General features: G+C 40.4%; 1 protein-coding gene across 1 annotated transcript in view; it reads right to left on the bottom strand.

Moving 5' to 3' along the window:
• calcr (calcitonin receptor) overlaps positions 1 to 14095 on the bottom strand; it is a 74925-nt gene extending 60830 nt beyond the window's left edge. Inside the window, exon 1 of the mRNA XM_022214113.2 lies at positions 13590 to 14095. The gene's annotated coding sequence lies outside the window, so the exon portion shown is untranslated. The remainder of the gene's footprint in view (positions 1 to 13589) is intronic.
• Between the last annotated feature and the right edge of the window lie 2786 nt (positions 14096 to 16881).

The raw sequence follows: 16881 nt of genomic DNA, 5'->3' as shown, positions 1-16881 counted from the left end.
ACACACACACACGAACCATCTTCCTGTGGCAGTCGGCCCCGAGTTATTTTTGGCTAAAGAATAATAATCTGTTGAAGACCAGAGCAGATATTCTAACTAAGCTTTCTCTGCATATTGTTCAGCTCAGGCAGCTCCAAACATGCATAGAAGCACACAGACCGCCTCCTCAGGCTTCATTGCCTTTAGCCAGCTGTTCAGCTCAACATGAACGCTTTCCCTAATGGCAGCAATTTCATTAACATATGCCGAAAGAGGAAAAATACTCCAAAAAAAAAAAAAAAAAAAAAAAGCTTAAAAAAATAATGCTGGAAGTTTTGTGAGATGGTGAAAAAACCCATCTCGATTGGAGGCAGCAAATAATGACAGGCCTGAGTGCTGCTGCCCGACACAGAATTGCCTGGAATGAAACCAAGTCCATGTTGATAAGGTTCCCAAATCATTAGCGGACATGAGCGAGAGGATTTTTTTTTTTATTCTCCCCTGCATACTGAATCTCATCACCGAAAATGGAAAGGAGGCACTTCTTCTGCAAAAAGCCACACATTTTCTCGCTGCAAAATCATTTATTCAGTACCTGTGGCTGCACGAATAACTTCCCTTCAGCAGACCTGCACATTCAGAGAGAGGCTCAGTGCATTAATGCATCAATATAACATGTAAATATTCAATGTGGTTCATCTGTGAGTGACACAATACACTGCATTCCCATAGCAAACTGAATATCTTTTAGTGAGGTCCATTCAACCTATATCTGTGACAAAGAGGACATCACCACAGCACAATTTCAATCTAGTGCAATATTTTCTCACTGCATTTGCAAGCCTAATTCACAAGTGGCTGCTGGTTAATGTAATGTAAGAAAGCGGAGTAAATCCTGATTGGTCATGCCCCGGCAGAAAGATCACATTAACCTCGCTTGAACAGAGCAGGGATTTTTGAATACAGTTAAAAAAAAAAAAAAAAAAAAAGATAACAAAACTCCTGCATTTCAAGTGCAAGTAGCCAGGTCCACTAATTTTCCTTGAGCCCCCGCAAATATTTTCCATGATGGAAATTATTATTAATGGAGAGTTGAAGTGACACCAAAGCGCCTGAGTAGAAATGAAAAGACTGCATTCAGACTCCCAGTGACATTTAAAACAGAGAAAAACCAATCTAAGATCCCAATTTGTTCGTCCTGTTATGTGATTTTACCTGCTCTTGAAAAAACAAAAAAAAACAAAACAGATTTTTAATAAGCCCTGCGTGTTTGCAGAAGGTCTTGGTGACTTTTATGAATATGGATAAAAACGTACCGAGATGACGTCAGTACCTGCACCTGTCCGGGCTTTTTTTTGTCTCACAGGAGTTGTTACTGATATTTTTAGTGTAGGTTTATTTGGTCACAAAATAGTGGTTGTTAAACTTTGCTAATGTCATAAAAGCTTCCATTTCTTAGAGCAGGAGTTGCATTTGTCTCAGAATATGGAAAGTAAACACTGGAATCATTTTTTCCCCCCCTCACAGACCTATGAATGAAATATTACATGCGAGAATGAAATGAGGTACAGAAGGAGCCCAGACATGACATCATGAGTCTGAACTGGACGCAGCAGGTAGTTCAGCAAAATTTCCTTTTAAGTTAAATCAATAGAAAAAAAAAAAATAAAGCTTAGAGATGACCATCGTCTAACATATGGCACCTAGACTTCTTATTTGTACTTTTGTGTTTGCCATTCATGAAAGAGATCTGTGGAAACTTTACAGCAAAAATAACTGTCAGAAGTTTACCAATCTTCATATTTTAACATCCTTGTAATGATGAGAAAGCCGCCACAGCTAGCAAGCTGGTTCCCCCGGCGTTTGCTGCCACAGAAGTGCTAAACCTTCTTAACCTTCTGGCAAAAGGTTTTCCATTAGTGGCAAATATGTCAGTCTGTTTGCCATAGGTAGCACTTCTGGCAATAATGGTGTTATTCATTATTACTGTTATTTTTCATGGTTTTCTAGGTTTCTGGCACATAGTTGTATTTAACCTTTGGCAATTTTGCAGCAAGGTCATGTTTTCATTTGCATTCAGATTTGTGGGAAACTTGCAGAGAACATCCGGCTAAGTTTGTGGAAAAGTTAGGACAGGTTTGCTGAAGGATTTACCACAAATTCATATTTTGGTAGATTTTTCTTTAGAAAAAAAAAAATCCTATCAAAATTGACTTTGTCTTTCTGCATTGAACTGTCTAGGGCAAACAGCAGCTCAGATACATCTGTGACATTCTGAAGGATGAAGTGGGTTTAGATAATGGTTCATTAATTTTTGAAACAGAAATAGCTGCCAGAAACACAAAAAATATATATATTTGTGCAAAATTGCTGAATTAAAATTAATAAAAAACATCTACAATCCACATCACATTTCATTTTAGCAGCGATTCTACCTACAATCCATGCAAAGCTTTGATTCTCCAGGTTTCTAAGATACTGTAAGAAAGATAACGTGTGTGTGGTAATACATCAATAATGTTGCTTTGAGAACACCTTTGTCATGTGTGCATAGTATCAAAGGCTTAAAAAAAAATGCTTTGAGATCAGGGTATTATTTCTTCAACGTGATAGATGTAGGGACTGTTCCTATGAACAGCAGCCCAGATGAATCGTGACAACTCATTGTCATGCAACAGCAGTTGGCACAAACCGGGTACATTGAAGCGTCTGCTTACTTGATGTCACTGCTGGTCTAAAAATAACTCCAATAATGAGATAATTATTTGCGGCACAGTTTTTAATATCCAGCCTTTGAATTTTCTTCTTTTAAATCAAATAGAACGTAGGGGGTCTGTTTAATAGCGCTCCGCTTTGTGCATGTTCATTCACTTGGACGATGAGTTCAAAGTGGTTTATCGCAGCGCAAGTTCTTATCTGCCATTAGTGCTGGAGCTCTTTTGCACATGTGGGTCGGATGGAGAGAAAACGTGCTGCTGCTTTACGCCACTCCACATGTTCCTGCACACACATCCACGGACACACAAAATCTCACGTACATTCGTAGGGGTGAAGAGAGTCTCTCCCCGTCTCCCATTTCCTCTCTGTCTGATACCATTACCATTATCTGTGCCACGCTCACGGCAACCATTTAGAGCCCAGGAAGAGTGTGGACAGTAAAGTACACTGAAAATTGCCCCACTATTAACTAATCAGCAGAAGAATGTACATTGATGTGCCTGGTGGTCTGCAGTGTTGCTATTACAGTCAGCCTCATAATAATCCATTAGCACTATCAGAATTAAGCTTCACTATGAAGATGTGTTTGCACAAAGTGCTTCCACCACAAGTCTACAGAATCTTCCCTCTAGCTAAAAATCAAAGGGACTAACCTCTAATTCAATAATCTAGTAGTTATTTTGGTAAAGACATGAATTCACTTTAAAGTTATAGAGCTGCATTACAAGTTACTCCCTAAGATGAATTTTGTTTTGATAAATAAGTATCAAACCCTCAGAGTTCTCCTTAGTCACTCAACATTACAACAAAATAATGATTGATAAGCTGTACAACTCCTGGCTCTTTTGGACAGCTGAAACACTGGACACTTAAATCATTATTTTGCAATCGTTTGTAGAAGTACTTTCCCAATAGTTTGTGCAATATCGATTTTGCAATATTATAATATTTCAATTTTATGTGCACCATTTCATTTTAATGTGAAACATTAGTTACATTTGCAATATTTCACGTCTAAGAGGCTATTAAGTCTTTTACTTTTCTAGTTTTATTTCGGCTTACTTATTTTTAGCAATATATCATACTTTCTATTAGGGACTGTATTTGTTCTGTTATGCATTTTTTTCTGAATAATATGTGGTCCATAAGTTTCCTTTTGGGTTATATTTTCTTTACAAACAATTTGTTATTTACACCTCATTACATTTCATACAATGGATTTTTTTTTTCATTAAAAAGATTGTTCTCATATTTAGTGAATTCCTGTAGGGTGCAAAATATTGTACAGACACACTGTAAAAAAGGAGAGAATTTAATTATAAACATTTTATATCACCTTATATTAAAAACTAACACCTGCTGAGATTCAAGCTTAAAACTCTTTAATAGGTTGAAGACCATTTTACACCATGTTATTGAAGTTCCTATTTATAATCTTAAAAAAATTAAAACTGCCATACAGTATAGCAAAGTACATATTTTTAATGCCTCGCTGGTCATCTAATAATCAGTCAGAATTGTCCAGCAAATTACACATTATTGAACTATAATTAATTATTAGTTCTCTGACTTATAACTTGTTAATTTGCTGCTTTGGATCAGAACCATGAACCATAAAGGATGAGTTTGTTTCAGATGAATATACTGATAAAGACACAATCACATTTTTCGTGCACTATAGCTGCAGTTTTACTAAACTTAATACTTCATGGATAACCTCAAACCTTGGTAATTCATGAATTCTTTAGCAAGAAAAAGAAAATGGAAGAGTCTAGGAGCATTTGTTTTCATAAGGTCTGATTTCTTAACCCTTTTGTCTACAAAGACACTTTTATGTCTCACTTTCAGATACAACTTCAAATGCTGGAGTTGAATTTGCATAAACAGGAAAATATCACCCTCAAGATGTTAAGAGCCAGTTCAGAGTGAAGAAAGATGACAGACGAGCCGAGCCAAGGCCTGCGCTGTCATCTGGGTGACTTACTGTATAAAGCTGCGTATTCCCTTCTCCATCTGCTGATCATAATTCACATGTGAAAGATAACCCTGCTTATTCAATTCCCCAAGAAATAATAATAAATAAAAAAAACTAACTAAATAGTAAATAATCATGTGACATTTTTCCACAGTATGCTCGCAGTGAACACCCTCCCTCAGGGGCCCTCCTCCCTCTTAACCTTTGCTCTTCTTCCCACTTTAAATGTGTTTTTTTTTATTTAAAAAAAAGAATTAAAATCATTTGTCAGTCACAGACAATTTGGCAGAAAAAGAAAAGTGAGAAATGAAGACAGCTGGCATCAGTGTATACACAAACATGTGGGCGCACAGCAAATTACACAAGCTACAAATATTTATTTTAGATGGGTTTTTTCACCCAATTCTGCTCAAGTACTGGAAGAAAAGGTGGAATTTTTTTTTTTATGGTGAATAGGATAAAATCAATGTAGAGGAGGTTATTAGAGCCAATATTCCTCTCATATAATAAACATATCAACAGCTGAACATAGATTTATGAACAGGCATTTACTGATAATCATAAAGCATAACTGTATACAGTTCAGATCGCATTAGATGACTTTTGTCCTACATTGCTAACTCCCACTTGCATCAGTGTGCAATAGGAGAGGAAGCACACCGCAGCTGAGGGCTATGGGAAAGCAATTAAAGAACTATGTTGCCACTGGACTTCAGCTGAAAGGCATTAACTACAATTCCCTTCTGGGCAAAGTGTTCCTAGTACGCTCTGTTGGGTCAGAGAGTGAACTGTGTCGGGGTGCTACTAGCTGTAAACAGACGGAAACGGGGAGGGATGGGCGCCGTTATCACGAGCTGGGAGCAGGGTAAAGCTGCCAAATTATCCTTTAATTTTATGACCTGAGGATAAAAATGTGTAGGAAAGAGGGGAAATGGGCAAACATTACAATACAAATTCAATTAGCATTAAGGAGCAATAAGAGACAAATTGAGAGAGCAGAGACAATCGAAAGCAGCCAATAACAAGGGAGACAGAGTAAAGCAGTGAGTGTGACCAGAGAGACGATGAAGAACAGGCCGATTATGCAGCAAATCACTCTCTTTGCACAACAAGCCCCTGAAGCCTCATTCTGAAGCCCTCTTAGACACTTAGAGAGAGCCAGACCAGACCATTTCTACTGCTCTGGCTCACTATGAGCACCGAAGGTTCTTTATGGCAAAAATTGAGTCTTACCCATCAAAGTGGAGTTTCTGGATGTCAGATCTGTCGTATTTGCAACATTTAAAATGACTCCAGTAAAGGAGATCAAGAAGATTGAGAGGACGACAGCGTGTTATAGTAATCAAGATCATCGACATCACTGCTGAGGCTGAGAAAGAAGGCAGCGCTTGAAGTTTTGCCAATATTATGCAGAGAGCATGTTTGTGCAAGTACTTCGAGTGATGACAAATAGCACGGAAATAAACGGCAACAACTTTCTGCTTTTAAACAGTGTCAAGGTTGCATTCAACTTGAAATGGGCACCATTAGACTTGCTGAGAAAATTACAGAACACGCAAACCACCTGACAAAAGGAATGTGTTAGAAAAGGAAAAAAAAAAAAAATCATCAGCGACAATCTCCAAAGACCGCATGACTGTTTCCCCTTGGTACCACCAATCAATCAATCACAGAAGCCTTAATAGGAGGTGATTACATCCAGTAATACAGCAGACCCTGTGAATCACAGAGATCGAGCCAAAACGTGGATGATAAAGAGCTGAACAAAGCAAAGGAAAATCATTGAACGGTCTGGTAGTTGAGGGATATTGTAATAAGTCAGAATTACCAGTGGCTCACAGGGTACGCAGACCTGAGCTTGGAGGGGAAAAATAAGAGCCGTTAATTACTGCCAGCCTCCATGGGCTTCACTATCAGGCCTCTGAGACTTTGATGCTGAACAGCAGGGGTCTTTCTACAGGGGGCTGATGTGTCACTAATGCACTTTCAGAAGTATTTTTTTATTCTTCAAATGATTTCCGAATCATGCATTGTCCTTTTTTCAGAAGGACTGGATCTTTTTCATTGTCAAAAGTTTTTATTAAGTTGTAACTCCAGGCTTTCTCTCTGCTAATATGTGTGCCTTATCCACTCGCTGGCCACTTTGTCACTTGCAAAAGAAAAACAATAGCACAGAACTTCAATGTTTACCCTTTAGTGCTGTGTTTTAATGCACAGACTGATGGAATGTAAGAAATCAATGTCACGAATTCATTGCCAAATGTTCCCTGCTAGTGTCAACAGTCAGTTTTTTTGAGGTACTGAGAATTTGTCCAGTAGCATGTGTTTAATGTTGTAGAAAGAAACCAAAACTGTGACTTTTTCCTGACCATAACCACAGTTAGGCAGATTTGGTGACTAAACTTAACCAAACAGCAAGTGAGACTCAAGTCCCAAAATTAATTGATACCAAATGAAAAAATAATGGTCCAACGTGGGACCACATCTATCAACATTAACCATTGACTCCAAAGGACATCTTGTCCGTATCTCTCTGATGCCAACATCCATCCATTCTCTATACACCAATTAATCCTCATTGGGGTTGAAGGCAGGAAACACCCTGGACAGGTTGCCAGTCTATCGCAGGGCTACATACAGAGACAAATAGCTGCGTTTCCATTACCCTTAGATATGCGCAAAATGTAAATAGTGCAATAAAAAAAAAAAAAAAAAAAACTGGTAATTGAAACACCTGAGTTTTGAAAAAGGACTAAAATATCGCTAAAAAGTTTTTATGCTCTCATGAGGTGGTTTTTCAGACGTTTTGATATAGAAAAATATCGCAAAAGCGCAATGGAAACACTTTTTCCGCAATTATACGTCACCGGACGTGACGTACCTGGTCACATGACCAGTTCTCTCAGAGTAAACATGGCATGGTACGTGTGGACAGAAGAGGAGACAGAGACTTTTCTTGCCATTATTCTTGAGAAAAACATCACATCAAAACATCAAGGCAACCGCAGTCGATGTAAACATAGCACCTACACGCAACAGGTTTTGGGCGTCCATCTTCCTGCAGTGAAATCTCGCGGGATGATATTTTACGAGAGTTACGATGCTTCTGCCCAGAACAACCTTCAATGGAAACACGTTCAAAGCGCAAATATACTTTGTCGAAATTTAAGAAATATCGCTTTTATTTTGCGAAAAACTGTAATGGAAACCCAACTAATCACACTCACACCTACGGATAATTCAGAATGACCTATTGACCTGAGCATGTTTTTGGACTGTGGGAGGAAGCCAGAGTACCTGGACAAAATCCACACTTGCACAATAAGAAGAACATGAAAACTCCGTGCAGAAAGATCCTGGGCCGAGACATGAACCGGGCATCTTCCAGCTGCAAGGCGACAGTGCTAATCACCAAACTACTATGCAGCCGCTGATGCCAACAATTTTGACAAAACATTGGAAAAGAGAATGGGTTAGTCTAAAAGCAACAAGATCTGCCTACCAGCACCTCGAAAGCCAAATAATGTGTTATATCTTGATTGTTTTAACCTGTGCAAAACCTAAAGTCTATAAATGACATGGTTGCCAGAAAGTGATTGTCATAGACCAAGAAATAGGCCCTCTAAAAGTAACAATCTAGAGGTTACCTTGACACAGAACATGATTCCAGTCTTTATACTAAGCTCAGCTGAAGTTCCCATCCTCCACGTAGAAACTAATTATACGAATTATTACATATATGCAGTATCAATCATTTCTAACTACCTTGTAATGAGAAAACAAATACACGCATCTTCCAAATGTCAAACCATTATTTTCTCTCCCGTTTCATGTTTTTCCGGGGTGTCTATGGTGCAGTTTCTCATTAATAAAAAGATTGCCATCTATGGCAACTTTATTCAACAGATTGCAGGCACGTATGCAGACAGATGCATCGGTCCTGAGTGAGAACAACAAATTTGATGACGATTTGGGCCAGAAATATTCAACTGCGTCTCTCTCTAAATGTCAGTGTTTATGAAAAAAAGAAGGCACAAGCATATCTGGAGTGAGAATCTGGACACCTGGATGGTAAACAGGAAGGAAGATGTGAGGAAACAAAGAGACGCTTTCTTTAATTGAGATTCATCATGGTAAGATGAATTCTCCTTCCTGAATTTTTCCCCTCTAAAATGTACGAACTCTGAAAAATGAAAGTCTGTTTTATGTCTTGAAAAGGATCTTTCCAAGACAAGGCAACAGTTCCCCCGCATGTGTCAGGAACCCCAAGTTATGTGCACTCGTAGGCTGCACGTCTCCCCAAGAGATAGGAAAGCTACACGAGGTTGACAGTAAGGCACAGAATATCCTCAGTTTTCCGACTGAACACTGGTGTGAGAAGGTGAAAAGATTTAGAGGAAAAAAGAGAGAGGGCAGAGGGAATTAGAGAGTTGGGCCAAAGACAGGGGAGACTAAGAATGCAATTAACTGAGAAGGACAAAGACTAAAAGGACAGAGCAGCAACAGAGGACAAGACGGACAGAGACAAACAAAATGAAATGAAATAAGACGAGGCAGACCGGTGTGTCAGTGTGTTCTTTGACAGAAACACAAAGAACAAACAAATGAAATAGAAGTAAGAACTGAGGATGCTGTAATAAAATGAGATAGTTCGAAAGTACACATGGAGAAAAAAAATTCAGGCACAAAAATAGAGAGAAATGAAGTTATTATAGGGGAAAAAAGTAATTCAGCACACAAACAGCAAATACCAATGAGATAAGGAGTCTTTTTTTGTTGTGCAGACAGCAGGAAACAGAACCGTATGGACATTAGCATGCTAATTAGATCCTTTATAGAGACATGTTTATTCCATTTACTGTCAAAGTCATCCACAGGGATAGAAAGGGGTCTGCACAATTTCCCTGTAAAAGGCTTAATCACAGAATTTTAGTTTTACAGTACAGTGTACAGATGTTTTTATTCAAAACGGCTGCAGCTTTCACACTAAATCAAGGCTTTGTGTCTCGTCCATAATAGCAATGTTTCATACGAAAACATTTAGCAAAGTAATTGTAAACTGTTGCATGCAAGCAGTCACTTGTTCAGAGCAGCATAAATAGAAGATCTGGGGTATTTAACAGCTTTCTTGGTGGAAATTTGGAACCCATTCTGGAGCATTGAATTTGCAATAAAAGGACAATTTAACAGCCGACAGCAGGCTTTACTCGGCCTTCAGTAGCTTCCTGATAATGAGCTGCTTTACCATCTAAAACAGCTGTCTTTAGGTTATAATGAGCGAAGCAAAGTTTTCTTTGATTGTGTCAAATTGCTTTTTCCACCTCATAACCTGTGATGTGATATTTTTTCACCTTAAGGTAAACTTGTGTGGTGAAAACGGCAGAAATAATTGAGAGGTGATGTGGAGCAGCACGGCCCTCTGCTTTTTTCCCCGCAAATCTTCATGTTTCTGATCGGGAACATACAATCATTTCAGCCAGTAACACAGCACGTTTCAGAACCAGCTGTGCATCTGCAGCATCTTGAGTCGTGGTGCTACAAATTGAATTCAGGCATTACAGGAAAGAGAAGATATCACAGGCCAGCAGAGAGACAGACATTTTTATGAATGTCAGTAAGGGATCTGTCCACATCTCTGTTTTAGTCACAAACACACACTCACCACTCATGCCATCTCCATTGCACAGGCTTCTCTTTGCTAAGCTGTTAGCTATTCGCTCTATTCTAGCACCACCTATTGATGCTTCAGCTGCTCAACATATCAAGTGTTGGAGACGCTTACAGAAGATCCATCACTGCATAAAATGCACATTTCCATTTAAAATAAGCTGAAATAAAGTCCTTTTCGCTCATTAATGCCACCTCTTTCCTGGGGTTTCAGTGAGTTCAGTCTCAAATCGCATGCAAATGTCACTAAAACTGCTCATCCAGCCACCTGCACTTGGTAAACAGCTTAACGGAGTGGAGATAACTGAAACAGATGACTGTGAAATTAAATTTTACGACAGCAGATCCTCTTGCCTTCGTGGAAAATCACGAACAAGAGCATTTGCCTGCATAAAGTTAATATCTGACTCACGCAGAGAGCAGAGAAACATGAAAGATGGGCAGAGCCGGCTGCAGCTGTGTGTATCCTAGAACCAGTCCAGCTGTCTCAATAGTTTCGGTTAACTTTAGTGTATCTTGCTACTCTATAAAAGTCTTCATGATTTTACACAGATCCGGCCACAACCATGCGCTGCTGAATGATACATCCCTTGTAGCATGAAATGAAGAAGCAAAGCCTGGCTTTTGATTCTGACAACGCAGTCGCATTCGTTATGTAATCGGAAAGGTTAAACCACACCCTTGGATGTGTCTAAGCGTGATGTATGGCTCGCTATCCTGGGAACTTTAAACCCTAATGGGTGACATTTCAGCATTTGTCCCAATTATACAGTTTCTCTGAACATGGAGCCCGGCTATTACTGGTTTGCAAAACAGCAAATGTAATTAATTGCCTGACAGGATAATTGTCCTCATCATCCAACTGGCTTAAGCATGCGGTCAGAGGAGAAGATTTTTTCCACACTGACAACTCTGGAGTCAAATCTTGTTAATTCATACGATTTGTGATTTCTCCCGACGGGTTTTGCCAAGAGAGCATTCACCAGCAGCGGCAAATGTCACTCTTAGGCTTGAGGAGTAAATTGAGCATTGACTTGTTCATGATCGTGTCGATTACGGTGCTCAGAAGGAGAGACGGGGTGACATTTATGGTCATTGCATGTACCTATGAATAAAACATGGAGCTTTAGCTTGATTAATGTCAAGGAATAACAACAGGCAGTGGATAGTCTGCTGACCTTCGCAGAGTGATGGGTCTCAATTACATGACTGTTTGTGTGAGAGACAGACAGGAAAAGGAGACAGAGGCAACGCGTGTATGCACAGCTGTGTATTTGCATTTGTGCAGTGTGTGAGATGTGTTTTTCCCCACAGAAACACTGGCAAGAGCTAAAAAATAAGACACAAAAAGCCGCATAACCTTGCACATTCCCCATCCATCCATTTTTTACATTTGGCCACAAAGCTCTGAAAGGAATTAAACACACAGTGAAGACTTTTTTTTTTTTTAAATTTGAGGCACAATGTCCCTCCAAAGGCCCATCCTCCCCTTTTCATCTTCTCATGCAAACCTCTCTCACTCACAGACCTTCCATCCCTTCAAGCAGGGAGCAAATTTGTCGCTTGCTCGCTCGCATGCCTGCCCCTCTCTGACCACACAGACAGGCTGACCGACAGACATGCAGCGTGTGGGATGATGAATGACGAACTTATCTCGGAGACCCAGAAAGCAGCCAGACGCGCTGCCAACCCAGCCCAATTCACTGCAGGGCACTGAACATATCTGAGCCCTGCCTGTCTGCACGTATCTCCTCACTGCCGCCTCGCTCATTCTCGGCTGTTTCCTCTCTCTCTTTCTCTGACAACCTGATTGTGTGCGTTTGTTGCTATTCTCGTCTTCCTCTGTGTTGCGCAGTATATGTATATCAGTGTTCTGTGTGTGTGTGTGTGCGCGCTGAGGAGCCCCTGGTTGCTTCCAGTCATATCACCTCACTGAAGCCACTTCACTCACCCCCTGCCTCTAATAAAACCCTGCATGACAAGCCATTCCTCTGAACATCGTTATGTAAACACAAAGGAATCCCCAAAAGAAGAATCCCAGTATAGCTGCAGACATCTTCGCGGCAGCCACTTCAGTTCCTGCTACTGCTGAAGAGACTGAAGTGAGGCAGGCAGCCTTCGGCAAGGATCTTGACATATTTTGTTTCCGGCTTGTGGGCCGGTGGGTCCATGAAGGAATGCCTATTTTCCCTCTCCATGACTTTGCTAATACAATCAATATGAGGGTACATGCTGTCAAAAAAAATCTCACAGAGCACAGAAGGAGGAAGTCTTGGGCGGATTTGGCTCATGAAAATCGAACTTATACAAAGTCAGCAGTCCTCTCTGAGAGCAAAGAAGTGAAAAAGCAGCTTTAGTCTCCACACAGACACTGTGTTCCTTTGGTACAGCAAGTGAGGAAGACTGCGTGCATTGACCTTTTTGTGGCGCGTTTACTGCTGTAAACATAATAGACACCTCTCCATTTTTTGTTCTGCTAATTTCTCTGAAGAAAAGCAGCAGCCTGGACGGACGCAAACCGCTTCATGCGCATTTGTGGATGTGCAAGTCCTGAATGTGAGCGTGACGTAAAGGATTTAACTGAAAACACTTCTCCACATCTCTCTGGCTGCAAAGAGGGGGACACAGTTAGAGGGGCTACGGAGCTGGATTCACTGTGCAAATTGTAATCCACTATTGAAAATCCCTCCATTAATTTGCAATTTTAAGGAGCATCAGATCTCCACACGTCGGCAGTATCATTTATTAGAATTAATGCATATTAAACTCTCAGTGGATCAGGATTCATTGAGAAGCCCAAACAAACATTGGACAGGATTTTCTCAGTGGCTATATTGCATGAACTCAATGCAATATCATATCTGATGTGGAGTCTTTTCAGCCTTTTGAGCTTTCCAGCTATTATGAACAACACAAATGTGAGTCATGTCTTAAGCTAATCTGATTTTCTGTTATTAGATTTAAAGGTTTCTCCATATGCAACAGCATTTGAACACACCAGTTCATATTGCATCAACAGTCACCCAATGCAAATCCCAGAGATTTCTCCATCAGTGCCAAAAAATAAGACTTGAAATGAGGCAAAAAAAAAAAAAAAAAAAAAAAAAAAGAGGGGGGGGGGGGGGGGGGAGGGGGGAGGTAACCGGCTGGCAAAATCCAAATCTTCTCCCATTAAGACCACCAATCTTTACACTTTGTCCCTGCTGCAACTTAGAGGAAAAAGTTGTAGAATAAAAGCTTCTTGACTTACCTTACTTGGACAGATTTCAGAGACTGCAGCCCCAGTGAAAGAATCAAGATGCTGAGGAGGATCAGAGGCGCCTTCCCTCAGAGAAGTCCTTCCACAGCGACCTACTCCCAGCTGCTGCGCTCCTATTTACGCAGGGCTAATAAAAAAAAAAGAAAAGAAAAGAAAAACTTTTCGCTTTTTTCCACGGAGATAAAAACGCACAATAAAAATCAACCAAACGCTACTACCGCCGCGTTTTCGCACAGGTGTCTGCCTCCTGTTTTAATTAGTATTGTAGGATGGGTTAATGACCGGCTGTGCGCTCAGGAGAGGAACGCGGAGGGCAGGGCGCCGCTCGGTAGCCGTTATGAGCGGCAACGGTTGACTGGCCGGTAATCCAAGTGCGTCTAACAGCCTCCCGTTTAGCGTGTGGTTTGCCGGAGCTCCTCCTCGCCTCACCTCTGTATCCGCGTTTAAAGCGCACACGGCGAGGAGAGGCTCCTCATGGCGTGTGTGCGCTCTGGTTGGACACTCCTCTGGACAGCCGTGTTAAAGCAGACACCATAGGCTGAACACTAATTAGGGTGAAGAGTTACAGCAGCTGTATGTGTTTGGTAGCCGACGGTGACTTTTAAATAACCTTGTTGAGAAGACAGCATTTGTTAAGGTTGCCGTGATTGCTCTATCATAAATCACTTGTATTCACGAATATAATATATTTTAGGATTTGTGGCGAATCATATAGAAAGCATTCATCCTGTGATAAAATTACATGTTGTCAGTTTGCCCCGAAGATCCCCTGAAATTATGACACCAATAAAACATACTGTAACTGAATTTTGTCTGATGCTTTTTTTTTTCACTGAATTTACGAATTTCCTTTGAAAAAAAATCTTAAAATTGTAGCTGTATTTCTAAAATGTGCAGTGGGGTGGTAACATGGACAACATGTAGTGGTAATATTACCCAACACCGTAGTTTGCTTTTTCTTTTCTCTGGCAAAACCAGTCAGCTACAGTATGCTGGCATGGCTACAGTGATGCATGGGTGGATTAATGGGATGATAACATGTTGATCATTCATTCTGATATCAGGCGATAACCAGACATTTTCAGTTTCCTAATCTTAATGTACCTTGGCAGGTGACAGATATAAAAAAAAATCATCTGATTTGTGTCTGGCTGCCCAGTGGTTTGCTGGTCAGCACTGTCACCTTGCAGCTAGAAGATCCTTGGTTTGCGATCTTTCTACATGTTCTCCCTGTGCATGTGTGGGTTTTCTCCAGGTACTTGGCCTTCCTCCCACAGTCCAAATACGTGCTGAGGTTAACTGGTAATTCTAAATTGTCCACAGGTGTGAATGTGAGGGTGCTTGATTGTCTCTCTGTGTGGCCCTGTGATAGACCGGTGACCTGTCCAGGGTGTCTCCTGCTTTCAACTCTGGGGGGCCGTTTATACGAGAACCATCCTAACAGAAAACGCAAAAGTGGCGTCTTGTCATTTCACGTTTAGACGAGCGGTTTTGAAGGAAATCTGCGTATATACGGTGACTCTATAGTGTGTGGAATTCGATTGGATATGCATGCCAGGCAGCTAGGTGGCGCTGTGATAAAACTCTGCCATGTCTACGCGCATGCTTACTGTCTCCCTTTTCGGATCTCCGCCGCGGTAAATGTTCATGAATGGAATCTGTACAGATTCTGTACGTTTGTTGGTACGACTCCTGTAGTGTACATAGAGCTGCCAGAGTTGCTTGAAGGTAGGAAGGATAGAAATAATCACACATCTTTGTTTACGTCCTTGTACCGGCCGGCAAACCAAAGCACGTATGTGACGTAATCGCGTATGTGACGTGGTCAGATCTCGGCAAAGTTTTGCGTTTTGCTGTTTAGACGGAAACGTAACGGCGGAGCGTTTTCTACTTTTCCACTCTGGAGGCCGGTTTCAAATTTTTGCGTTTTCAAGCCCCCAAAACGCCGTCCTCGTATAAACGGTAGGGTGTTTTGTTGAAATATTTTGCCGTTTTCACCTGCAAGCGTCCTCGTGTAAACGGCCCCTAAGTCAGATGTAATAAGTTCCAGCACACCGGCAACCCTAATGAGGATTAAGCGGTGTATAGATAATGGATGGATGATTTATGTCTTTAGGGCATAATATGTGTTGTTTTGGAAGACACTGACATGCCTGCTCAATAGAATCTTCATGTTTCAAACTGTCCACATACATGATTTTGCTCAGGTTCAAAATAAAAATCACTCTTTCAGTTAACTTAATTAAATCATTGAAAGTATTTCTACATGGTTAATAGCTTTTCTTGCAGCATTAAGTATTTCTGTTTGTCCCACTCAATGTACTTGGGCTAAGTGAACATAAATTGTTAGGATTCATTCAACATATTCATTCAACAAGGATTTGGCTCGGCTTGGTAGTATTTGTATTAGGTCAACTCATTTTTCAGTAGTACAGATTACACTAGTAAATGAAGTTAATCCAAACCAAAAATACTTTGCAACAGAATTAGATAAAGCTGAAAGAAAGCCGTTCAGCCTCATGAAAATACCTTCCATGATTTATTTATGCTGATTCTAATAATAGCGAGTATAAACATATTTAAGTGAAACATAACAAATTCTGTAACTTGTTTGGTGTCAAGAACGGAATCACAACACAAGGTGAACCACACAATTGTATTTCCTAAAATAGACAGCAATGTTTGAAGGTCATTTCGTGTGCAGGGGAACTTTAAAGCCTGACATCAGTTCTAAATAAGTAACCTTGAAAAAGATCCACTTTTGTCAATGACTCAGACTTTTTAATAGCATCACAATGAACCCTCTAAACCAATAGGAGGCCTATGCTTCAGGGAAATTGCCACGTCAAACATTTTCAGTGTTGTGACAATAAACGGTAATTGAAACTAGCATCCTGCAAGTCTTTTTCCTCTACCGTGTCATCAACATCACTGCGTGATCTCTTTTGCCGGCGTTCATAATGATAAAAGTCAGCATGGGAATCAGACACAGCAGACTGTTTATCAATAATTAACTATCAAGTTGAGTTTTCTGTGGACAGATGATAAGTAGTTTGCGGTTTCAGTCTGATATCCAACTGTCATCCCTCTATTTAGTCTGAAAGCAGGGTACTGTTATTGATCTATTTTTAAAAGGAGTTTTTGTAAATGAGATAGAAAATCCAATTCAGTGTGAGTATAAAGCATTCACGTGGCTGATCATTTCCTTTTTAGAGGCATGGTAATTTGGCGATTGACATTTAGATAGCCGGTGGTGCATAAAACAGAAAACGTCTTAAAAACC

Source organism: Acanthochromis polyacanthus, chromosome 11 (genome assembly GCF_021347895.1).
Source record: "Acanthochromis polyacanthus isolate Apoly-LR-REF ecotype Palm Island chromosome 11, KAUST_Apoly_ChrSc, whole genome shotgun sequence".
NCBI lineage: Eukaryota > Metazoa > Chordata > Actinopteri > Pomacentridae > Acanthochromis > Acanthochromis polyacanthus.
Note: the sequence above shows the minus strand (reverse complement) of the source record. Positions and strands in the feature narration are given on the sequence as shown.